We start from the raw sequence: 12,424 nt of genomic DNA on the forward strand, positions 1-12,424 counted from the left end.
GACCCTCAAGGTGAAGACCACAGTGGGATGCGCAGATTTGCCTCATTTCGAGAGGTGTTGCAGAAGCAGGCAAAATCGCACATGAGACAGGCAAATATTGACTTCAGGTTTGTTTGTATGGAACCTGATATGAATCCCCACACAAACCCAGCTATTTATCAAATATCCCATTATAAGTCCCTACTCCAGAACAAATATTTGATTTTAATATTATGTGTACAGACACTTGTAAAATAAACAGACCTGTTTCCGTTAGTCTCCAGGCTGTTGGAGTCTGTAATTCTTAGTAAATCAGATACGTTGTTTTGCTCATTTTTGCCCTTCCAGAGCAAGATCATACAAAGCTTTTTGGAAGAGATTAAGAATTGAACCAAAAAGCACCAATTTTTATTTTGAGGCTTGACTGGATGTGAAGCTGTGCATGTGTAAAGAGGCCTCTGGCTTTTATGAGTGATACATGCAAAGTAGTTGTCATTACTTCTACCAGAGAAGACCATAGATTTTACTTGCACCTAACTCAGCTGTCACCCTAACATGAAGAGTGCTTTTTGCAATGAAATTTCCTTTTGGAAACTGCAGTGCGTTTACCCACAGGAATAAGCAACTCAAAGTCAGCCTGTAAGTGATGTTTCAAAGAAGACAATTTTCTCATAAAACTTGCTTTTCACACCAAATTCATCCCCACATAGTTGGATTCAGCATCAAGTGGTTACTTTCCAGTATCTGGATACTTTTTTCACTAGTACCTCAGCAAGATAATATTTTTCCTTTGCTTGCTGCCAATGTACTGCACAGTGCTGGCTGCAAGGCTGAGGGAACTGCAGATGCTATGGAATGTGTTACAGTGTGCAGTCAGTGTTAGAGCTCACATATAAAATGCATGTTTCCAAAAAGTCTTTCCAAACAGATGCTTTGAACTGGGCAACTCTATGGCATTGCAAGCATTTGCCTCCAGAAATGCCCATGATCCAGGATAATTTTGCTCTCAAGATCTTCCTCCAAGTTCTTTCACATCTGTGTGAATCAGAAATAATGCTTTCAAGCTGATGGATTTACCCTTGTGTAGATCAGGAGTCCAAAGAGATTCTAGCTTGTAATTCTCATTTCTTCCACAGATTTCACTTGTAGTTTATCAGTTACATCTGTAGKCTCACTGCAGCCTGAACAGATGGTTTAAAAGATATAAAGAGTACGAGAGGAATTACCCAGCTATGTCCTGCCGGACTTAGTGTCTCTTCTGTGTCATTTTTCTTTCATGCCCTGGGTCCCCCAGGGGAACTGATTGAACACTCTCTGCTTTGAGCAGAAAATGTTTCTTTCCCTACACCGTAAATTGCAGTATTAGGAAGCCTGTTTAGAGCCTTAATTAAGGTCTCTGCCACTCAGGTCAAGCAAAACACCGTGCAGAGCACTGAGTAAAAGGACCCTGTTTTCCACAACAGCTTTTTTTTCTATGCAAAGGAAAACAAATGACATTCATGCAACTCTCCAACGTGCTGTGTGTTTTCCAGCAGTGGTCTCTGATGTGAGTGCTCGGTGCTGGAGCCCCTGCCTCTTCGGTGCCAGGGGACAGGAAGAGGGAGGAGGCAAGACATATTGCTTCCTGCATGCTGAGATGAGACACTGAAAGAGGAATGTCCTCATTTACATGCTGGCAGGGCTGTAGCAAAGTGTTGCTGAGTAAAGTTCTCCTTGCTCCCTAAAACTGTCTTTTCCATCCTCTCATTCCCCCTGCAAAACTGAATACACAGTCCGTACCACAAACCCTGCTTTGGATGCTCCTACTGCAGGATTGTCCCTGCTGTCTTCTGGCTGCCTTGCGAGGTGGCCCTCAGAATATGAACAAGGCTCTGCTTCTGCCATGATGGAGTTGTATTTTTCAGCTGACCACTTTATAATTTCATTTCTTCTTTTTGTGGTTTGGGAGGAATTATCCTCTCTTGGCTTTTAACTTCCTGGAAAGCAGCACATTTTTTCAGTGTCTCTAATTCTTCAGGATAAATATATCTGTTGCTTCATCCATAGCTCCTACTTAATAGTACTACTGTTTATATTATGGCTGGGACATGCTCGTCCCTGTCCATTTTTATTCCCAGTTTTCATTCCACATTCTTATGCTAAAAAGAGTCAGTGAATCCCATTTTATCAGAGTGTATCAACAATGAATTCACATCCAGGCCTCTTTACGGGCTTTTGGCTTCAATTTATTGCACTTAGACCTCTATATAAGTAACAATTTTTCCTCTTGTGCAATAATAATGTTTAAAAGGGTGTTAGAGCTAGACAGGATAACTATAATAGTTCCTGGGAGAAGGATTTCTGTTTGTAGCCAGAAGATCATGGGCACCCCAAGGTGCTTGTCCCTAACATTTGCTTATTTGCAGTTATCCTATGTCCCTGAAAAGCTTACAGCCTGCACCATCAAGACACAGGAAAGGTAGATGAAAGAAAGAACTTTCTTCCCATTTTAAGGATGGGAAAATGTCAGCACAGTGAGACAAGACAACCCTGCATGGTAAAGCTGGACTGTGGATTCCTATCTGTAACCTGCCCTGTGCCTTGCACATGAAAGTATTCTCTTTCTTCAGTGTGCCTATATTTGTTTAGTGTCATGGTGTTGCGGTTGAAATATTGCTTCTTCCCATGCTCTGGCAAGCAAAGCCTTTTTTGTGAAGAATTCCCAGGTCCCCGGTATTCAGATCATGGATGCCAGCTGTTACTGACTTTTCATTTTTCCCTTTGATTTGTTTGCAAACTTCAGTGTCTCTTTAGGCCTTCTCTGAACAGTGTAAGTGGGTCGATGAGAACTGAACTCTCCAAACACCAGCGTCCTAATTAACGTTCAAAATTAAAGTGCTAATTGTGAAATGGCATGTGATTCAGCTGTCTCCGTTCAAAAGCCCTTTATCAGTGTGCTTGAGGCATGTTTTTCCTTTGTTTTGAGAATGCAAACAGGGACTGCATGAATCTGATAAAATGCTAGTAACAGACACCTTCCACTGCTAAGTTAGCCTAGATAGTTTTGACAAAACTGTGTTAGTGCTGTGGCACAGGAGGACCTGAGAAGGTGAAACACTCTGGTAGTGTTACACACTAGGGAAAGTGACCCCTCACTGGCTCCGCTGTGGCCTGAATAGCACCTCTGCTCCCAGCCGCGGCCTGTAGAGACACAGTCTAATAGCACCAATCCAGGGTGACTGCAGGTGCTGGTTTCTGGAGCGATGAGGGACACTGGTAGGCTTCAAAACCCAAACACCAGGCAGTGAAGTCCTAGCTGCCCGACTGCATGACTTGAGGATGCTCCTTGCATCCACTGTATGAGAGCAATGCAATTGCTTTCAAGTCCTGGAAATACTGAAGCTGGGGAATAAATGGATCTGACTTTCCTTTGCAAGAATAGGTGAGGTGCATTACCTGGAATGCAGCCAGTGCTTTCTTCTTGCACGAGCTAGGCTTCAAGGTTATTCTTCCCAATGATCATTAAACATTTGGATCATTTAATATTTTTAGAGTATTGGGTTATATCCATTGTTATAGATATTTTCTGGCTGCTTCTTGGTGCCAGAGAATTCCAAGGCATGAAGTAATTTCTTGATGTGGTGTGTTAGTCAGGTATATCAGAGACTTCCGCATCAGTGGGACAATATATTGCACTTCAGTGTGAATCAGCAAGGCTATTCCCAGCTTTGTGCTGTGACCTGTGTCACCTTGAGCAAATCATTCCTCCTTTTCTGCTTCTCTCTCTCATCCAATCCCTCACCCAGCTATTCTGCCCTTCTGGCTGTTTGGGGCGGGCCTTTTCTTACCCTCTACGCAAAGAGCACCTAGCACCAGAGGACTAACTCTTGTTTGTCTCTAGAGCTGTTTTATATGCTTCTAGGGAATATCAACAATAACATCAAGATATTGAATATCAGCACAGACACAGCAACAATGCGATCTGCTTGAGAGCAGAGATACTTCCTCAGTGAAGTCCTGCTTTGTAAGGTGTTAAGTTAGATTAAGGATTTGGAGAATAACGAAAGAAATCCAGGATGGAGTCGCTCCTTTTAAACGTGTTCTCTGTTTCCAGCACCTTACACTGCCTTCCCAGTGAGCTGCTGTCTTATCACAGAGGAGCTGATCTTTGAATTGTCCTGGTTCAAAATGCCCCTTCCACTATGACACTTTCCAGGAACCCAGAGAGAGGTTTTGCTGCTTTCATAAATTTGAAATGGTTTGCCTGAAAGTATGGCCCTAAAAAATAAAGACCATAATACAGAATCTAAAATAACTGGATAGAACAGACCCTGGATCCTGAGAGCCTCTCTGCTCCAGCCCATCGCTTCTTCCCTGGGACAAAGCGGCAGCCGCTTCCTGAGCATTTTGGCACTAGCCTGCCTTGTCCTGGCACGGTAGTACTTTGCTTACATTCATTAGTGCTGTATTGCATTTGCATAAGCAATGTCTCAACAAGCACGGCCCTTTATCACTGTGATTCATAGAAATGACACAGTAGACGGTTGTGCTAACTTTGCCTTGAAATTAGGATGATTTATTCATTAGGAAGGTTCGTTATGAAGTCATTGCCATTGCTGTTGTCTTTGCATACAATTAGAAACAAGGGCGGTATAAGAGAGCTACAGGGTAGGATGAAAGGCTCCTGGGGGGGGCTCCCTTGTCTGTACTCTTCAAAGTGTGCAAGTAGAGGGCAGGAGAAGAGCAAAGCACGGTCCAGATGCACTGAGAAAACTTTGGTGCACAGATCATTATGAATTCTTGTGGTATCCCCTCTAATCGCATTAATTGTGATGGATTCTAGTGGTGTCCGTGCTGTAATTTCCATTGCTGTTCAGCATTAGTCCACTTAGAGTCCACTTTCTGTGGAGTGCTTCCAAGCAATTAGCATTCTCATCTTTTATCTGGGGGGTCATGGGTTACAGCGCATTACTGAGGAGGATGGGCTGGAAGGAGAGGGAGGGGGGCCAGCATCCCCCTCTGCAGGGAAAGGGAATAAAACACCACTCAGTTTGCTACAGAGAACGTCACAGGTGCTGGTGTCCTGCCTGCTGAGCCCTACAAGGGTGACCTATATGTTCACAACCTGACTGTCTTTCTGAGATGAAATCCTAGCTCCATCTTCTACTTACTCTTAAAGATTGCTTTGGGAGAGAGACTTCAAAGCCACATGCTGCCAGGGGCTGACTTCCACGTCTCTAGCCAAAATAACCCCCCCTTCTCCCCTCCGCACACATACTCCAAGTGCACGTTTTACCTTCTGGAGCGGAGCTCTGAAGATCCAGGCCAGGATGATGGTGGGATGCATAACAGAGCCCTAGGCGGTCTCAGAACGCAAGAAACAGAGCCTAATAGAGACACAGCTCACTTAATCTGTTCACCGAGCTACCGCTGCTCTGGTTTTCCTGCCGCCAGCATGCGTATTGGCGCATTCCCACCTGTTGATGCCTGGCTGCATGCGTGTGGCTTGGATGGCACCTCCAAGCAGAGCACTTATTCACGCCCAGGTGCTGTGGGGTGATACACACGGCTCTTTTTTTGTAACCCAGTGACATTAGAGATACTTAAACATGCCATGGTCTGCACCTAAAAACCCCAGGTGAGAAGGGGGGAGCGGCATCCAGCTTGCCCTCAGCACTGCCTGAAATGCCAAGCTTTTACTGAAGTCTCTAAATAATTAGCAAGTCCATATGCTGCAGGTTTCTGCTCACGGTCAGAATTCAGGCTTATGCCCTGTTTGCTGTCCAAACCATCCAGGGAGAGGGGAGGCAGGCGAGTTTCCTGGAGAGAGCCTGAGTGTGATAAGGAGAGGCGAACAGAGAAAGATTTGGGTTTGCTTTTCAGTGGGAACTGCCCTGGCAGATAGGCAGGAACATTAATTAAAAAAAAAACAAGAAAAGAGAGGGAGAGACTTCTGCACACGTTCCCTGATCCCTCCCTGCACGGCTTTGCCTTCAGCAGTAGTCTGACCTAGCAGAGCCGAGTGCATGGTGTCATGTGGAATATATTAGCGTGGTGGAGCACAGTGCACGTATTCCCATGCGGAGCAGGGAGGAGGCTGAGCAGGGCTCCCACCCACCCCTGCATCCATGTAAGGGCAAAAATCTCTGCTTTCAGTAATATGGATGGCGTGGAGGGAGGAGGAAGGCCTGTTTTCATATCACTGCTCTGCCCACAGACCCTTGCTGCAAACATCAGCAAGTCGCCGGCATGCTGCTGGCAGGGGTGTCACTCCTGGGCCAGTAAAAGATGGTGCTGGGGTCCCCGCACCACCTCATCTGGCAGCAGGCAAACGCTGGTTTGCACAGTGCGCGTGAGCACGGAGTGGGACACGCTACCTGGAACATCTGCTATTGCCCTTACTCTTAAGGGACCCCAGCCCAGCCTGGTCTTTGCTTTGATCTAATGCAGTGACTAGAGCCTGGGAAGAGCTTTGTATCACCAGCTCCGAGCTCCCTGGAGCCTCTGTTGGCTTGACAGATCCCCGTGGGCATTTCACTATCAGAATGGAACAGCTTGCTATGAGTATTTTAAAAAGCCTGTTGGTGGAGAAGATAAACCTAAATGTTCTTCACATCCTTTCATTCGGTAGTAAATTGTGTTGCTCTTCCAAATGCTCAGTCTGTTTCAGGGACAAAGTGTGAGCAGTGCTATCAAAATGCAGCCTGACCTCTTTGCGTGTCAAATCACATTTGTTTCTCTCCTGAGGTATGGTTACAAGAAAGGGACTTTATGGAATAGGAAATCAATAGTGCTTGTCAAAACTGGAATGTCTGGTCTGTGGGAAATCCAAACGTTTTGAACTGGGTTGTGGTTTTGTGTACTTGTTGGGAATTAACATGCTAAATTAGCATTTCAAAAATCTCCCAAAATGCTTCCTGTAATTTTCCACAAATCATGAAAACTTTTAACTCGAGATGACTGGAAACTTCTTGTTTAAAAGGCTTTGAAATAATACTATAAAGTCAATAAGAAATTCATGAAAAGATGTCTAAATCATGCACTAAAACTTATCACCATTATGGAAATGACATCAGAACCCTGAAATGATTCACCTTGACTTTTTCCCCTTTGCAAATTTCATTTTCATTTCTCCCATGAAATGTTCTGATTTTGACACTGAAATGGCACTTTGCAACAGAAAAGTGTCAAGCAGTTCTAGAAAACAAAGGCTCATGTTCACCCCCGCAGCAGCACCCCTATAATGTGTTTTTAAGTCTGAAGGTCTCCTTCTGGAGGCCCTTTGTTGCAGTCCTGACAGCCTACACCAGCCTGCACAGCAGATCCGTGCAGCACAGTGGATCCCTGGGCAGTGATCTTGACAGGACCGCAGAGCAGATCAGTAGGAGGTTTGCTGGCAGCTTGACAAGAGAGAGTAAAACGTTTCTTTCTTTTTCAGAGAAGAGTTTTCCAAGATGCTTAAAAATATTTTTGCTCAGTGTACTAACTGGCAGAGTTTCAGCAGCCAGGCTGGGTCTGGCAGCATGGGATGCCACGGAAGAGCAGCGAGCATCTCCCTGCATGCACTTGCAAAAACCCAGAACGAAAATCACTTCCATGCTCTCTCCTCTCTGGCAAGACAGTGTGCTTGTTTTTCCCTCACGTGAATCCCTCTGGCATCAAACAGGGAGGCATACTGCCTCCCTGAGCTGGGAAACTTTCTCCTAGAGAGGGTCAGCAAATTTAGCTTGCCAGAGAAATGGCTGTGGACGTGTCCACTAATCTCAGCTCCTGCTGGGCTGGGCTGCACAGGCAACTGCTGGCCACGTGCTCCAGGCGTGCAGTGAAGACATCAGACTGCATATGCCGCGGAGGTCCCTGGAGATTGCATCACATGGCGGAGTTTCCTTGGGAACCCATCTTTTCACTTGGGGAATCCCGCACAGCTTTCCTCGTATTAACCCCTTTTGTTCCCAGCCACCACAGCCTTTGCCTGTCAGAGCACACCATACTTTTCCGAGCAGCTCAGAGAGCTAGTGAATGGAGCTGTTTCTCTGTATCCGTAATCTCAGCCTTGCCCTTCAGCCGCCCTCAGGAAAGCTAGTCCAGCCCCATCCCTCTCCAAAGAGCTTATCCCCCAGGAGGCCATTCTGCAACTCCCTTTGCAAACGGCAACGTGATTTTTTCCTGGTGAACTCCTTTCCTGTTTAATGCTGCCGTGTGTCTTAATGGAATTAAGCAATGTTTCTAGGCATCTGTCAGATGATGCTGGCAGCAGGAACTGCGAATATTTTAGACATGAAGCAACTACACAAGGAACAAGGTTACCTAAAATTGCCATTAGACCATAAGGAAGAGAACATAGCACTTGAAATCACTTTGCAATCTGCAAAATATCAGACTAATCAATGTCACTTGAATGCAACAGAACTGTATGAATTCCCTTGTCATATTTGGTTTGTGTACAGGATGCTGATGAAAACTGATTCTGGTTCTTGGTGCAAATAGGCTTTGTTTATATTAATAAGATTTTTTGAACAGCCTTCCCCCAATTTAGGAGATGAAAGTATAGAAATGAAACACTGACTTTTCTCAAAGCTACTGCAAAACTCTTCCAGTAATCCCATTACTAGGAAAAAATCATTTTGTATGAGAGCTCAGGTATTCTGTCTGACTGCAGAATTCAAAATTTAGGAACAGCCATTTAAAGGTATTTAAGGAAGGACTTATCCTGGCCTCTTTACACTTCTTTAACGTAAAGAGAGGCTTAGGAGGTAATCGGGGCCAGGACAAGCAAAGTGGGCCACTCCCTTGTGGTGGGAAGTCCCAGGGGGATATTTTACCGGCGCCCCTGGGAGAAGGGCTTTCCCCCCCTGCACCTACATGTGCTCCCTTCCCTTCTGTGACCTAATGGGTGACGCTGCCTGATTAGCACTTCGAGGCCACAAAAAAATTACTCGCAAGAAACCCCCCTGCACTCTCTCAGTGCCATGGTTGCTGTTTCCAAGGCCTGGGGAGGCTGCCTACCCGAAGGCGCTAACAGGACGGATGACCTGATTTCTGCAGGAATGCCAAGCTGGCTGAGAGCTCCTTCTGCCTATGGTGACACAGAGCTGCAGATAAAGAAGCTCTTCTGCTACCTCTGGGGAACGGGGGGAATCAAAACACGCCTGTGCCAGCCGTTTACCCTCTAGACATGCCAGTTCAATGCTTAACCTGCAGGAGCTGAGCACAATCGCTGCCGTAAAGCTCTGCTGCTGGGGTGAGGCGAATGAGACGACCCAGCAGTCCAAAGATGCAGCCTTGGCCCCCTTGGATGCCATCCTTTCTTTGCTGTCGCTCGGGAACAGCTCCGGTGGCAGATGCAGTTTGGTGGCCTGAGTCAGACAGATGCTTCTCTCACCGCGCTGAGTCTGGCTCATTCGTCCAGATCAGTGGCTGCATCCATGAACGCGAGAGCAGACGGCGATGGGGGAAGGGAGGGGGCACGTCTCCCGGCTGAAGTCTCGGCGTGAAGCTGGTTTCTGCATACTCTGATTCTTGCTAGTGAGCCAGAAATCCTGCCACACTAACATGAGTCAGACACGCGGTAAACGCTCAGCTTTCCTCCTCCATTAGCGGGGACATGACCACCAGGACTGGGGCCAGCAACAGCTTCAACACGTGCACATCTCCTCAGCAATTCCTGATGAGTTCTGGAACTGGCTCCCGGTGAAGCACCTTATTGTATCTCCTTGGCAGCTGTCTAATCTATAGCTGTTGTCAGAAGAAATGAAATAAACTTGCTTAGTACAGATTGGCTTGTCCCTCTTTACTGTATCTCCAGGTGATGGATGAGAGCTACCTGTGATCTTTGAGTAGGAGCCGTAATTTTCAGAAGCCTAACTACAGTCAGAAACTGTAAATGCTGCATTGCTTCATTGACAGAGCAGCCAAGAAGCAATAATCTTTGCCTGCACAAAAGAGAGCAAGGAACACACAGCCCTGTTAAAGCCATACTTTCCAACTAGGGCCACTTAATAAATGATGAATAAATATTCTGAGTAGGTTACAGGCACAACCAGTTGCAGTACAGATAGCTGTGTGTCACAGCTTAAATCACTGGACTCTATTACAGTGATCAACAATTTATTAAAGTATCTATGAATCATTTATTAATTTTTCATAATGTATTCATATTTTTGCCCCATTTCCTTCCCTGTTCTTTTTTCCATGCCCTGAGTTTGAAGATCTATCTATAATACAGAAGACTTAAGTCTTCTACATGTATGTGAATGCCATCTTCATATAGTCTTCCTGATGGAAAAATATCCTGCTTCAGAAGTAATAACCATAAATCAAAAATCCTCCTTGTTTTGTGACCAAGAATGACTTCTCGACAGGTTCCTCAACACAATTCTTCTGAAAATAATGTATTCATATGTCCAGGCTAGAACAGGCAGGAACTAGAAATGAGAAGCTGACAAACAGAGACCAGAGGACTAATGAAAAAAGTATTCTTTTTAGTTTTGAAAAATCATTTGGATCAGGTATCTAAATGGATGTTTAGTGCTGGTTTCCATAGCTACACATAGCGAAACAGAGAGAAAGCAAAGCAAAAGTAATTGAAAATGCTGGCATTGGCATCAAAGAAAATATCAAGATAAAAGCCATGCTAAAAACGGGCACAAAGGCAGAGAAAATGGGGCAGAAAAACTGGAAGAATAAGAAAACATTGATGTTTCCTTTTCCCTTTGGAACTTTTAGCCTTTCAGTTGGGAAAAGCTCCAGTAACRCGTGAGAATTCACAGCCCCAAAGACATACTTTCCAGGTTTCCTGTTGCTACGAAGAGAAACCAGGGCCTTTTGTTCTGGGGGCTGTATGTATGCGTGAGGCTAGACAGCTCCGGTGTTCTCAACATACAGGAGAGACAAAAGAAAGAGCATTATCCTCATTTTACAAATGAAGGGATTGAGGCATGGTGATTTTTAAGTAGGAGGTCTCAAAGGGAGTCTGCAGCAGGTCACCTCCTGAGCTGTGGCTCAGCGTTTTCCCAGACCTTCTCCTCCATGCTCAGGTGCGTACCTGAGACCTGTTGCAATGAGTCGTTTACGGCAGAGGCTTGCGCTGAGGGGAGAGGGCCATCCAGCAACAGAAGATCCTCTCCGGATGACATTAAAAAGGACCCTAAGGGAAGAGGAATATTTGCCAGGTTTCAGCTTAGCTTTACAGTGCCTGAACAACACAGCTGCTGTTTCCAAGATGCCYGACATGCCTTGGAGCACATCCTGAAGCCTTGGGACATTGAAAATTTACGGTCATGGATGGGTGAATGCACAAGGTGCAGAAGCCAGTTAGCTCCAGACAGCCCCTCTCAACCTCTGCTCCACATCATGTGCCATCACTACTGCAGCGCAAGGCTATGACTTGGGACACCTTTGGCATTTCTCTATTGTTATTTTTATTAATGACTTGCACTATATCCATGTCTGTTGGTCCTGACTGACATAAAAGCACCCTTTTATTTCAACTTTTATTTTCAACTGCCCTGGACACCAGAGGACTGGTTCTGTATTTCATCTCTGTATCAAAGGAAAGGCTCTTTGGCTTCAAATTGCTGGCACAGATCCTCACTAGCATAGTTCAGTGCAACTCCATTGATTTTTAACTAAACAGTGCTGATTTACACCCTTGAACATGTGGTCTTTTTTTGCTATGATCAAAAGTTGCTTTGATTGCTATATTTTCCTGCTGACAACCAGCCGTACCCAAGTGATCCAAATGGAAGCGATGAGGTGACTGCCAGCCGCACCAGCTACTCCTTCACCACCAACCTCTCCTGTGCAGTCCCTCAAGGGAGGCTTGCATCAGTAGGAGTACAACATAGACTATAATTTAAAATCTATTAACTCTGAACATCAGTACAGCACATAAACTTAACTGGCCCTTGCAATACTGCAGTAAGTTCCTGTTCCTAGTTATTCCTATAAATCATCCCAGATAGGCTGGGACCCAATCGATGGGAAAAAATTATACCACAACATTAGATTTCATCATACATGACTTGAGCTATTACTTTTCTGTCTTGTGGTATGAAGAATCATGAAAATTAATAGTCTCTCTGTGCCCAAACGAAGTGTTTATAGGCAGTATTACCTATCCTGTATTTCTTGCTTAAAACCATCAATTAATTTCTTTGCACTTACAACTGGTCAATCGTTTTTTAAAATTGCTGTGGTACCAAAAATACTGAAACTTAATGGGATTTTTTTGTTTTATAGTCTGCTTCTCCAGAAACGTTCTCTTAATGCCCTTCCCATAAAGATGTTCTGCCCCATTAGACTTTGTCCAGTGCATCTGCACACACGTGGCCAGGGTTTAACTTTGGCCAACACTCAGGAAATACCCTGTTCTCCTGACAGCGTGGGCCAGGTCTGCCATCTCCGTGCTGCTGGGAGAGGGACCCAGCTGAAAGTTACAATACACTTGTTCACAAACGCAGGAAAT

The sequence above is a fragment of the Apteryx rowi genome, unplaced genomic scaffold, assembly GCF_003343035.1.
Source record: "Apteryx rowi isolate R43461 unplaced genomic scaffold, aptRow1 scaffold_278, whole genome shotgun sequence".
Classification (NCBI taxonomy): domain Eukaryota; kingdom Metazoa; phylum Chordata; class Aves; order Apterygiformes; family Apterygidae; genus Apteryx; species Apteryx rowi.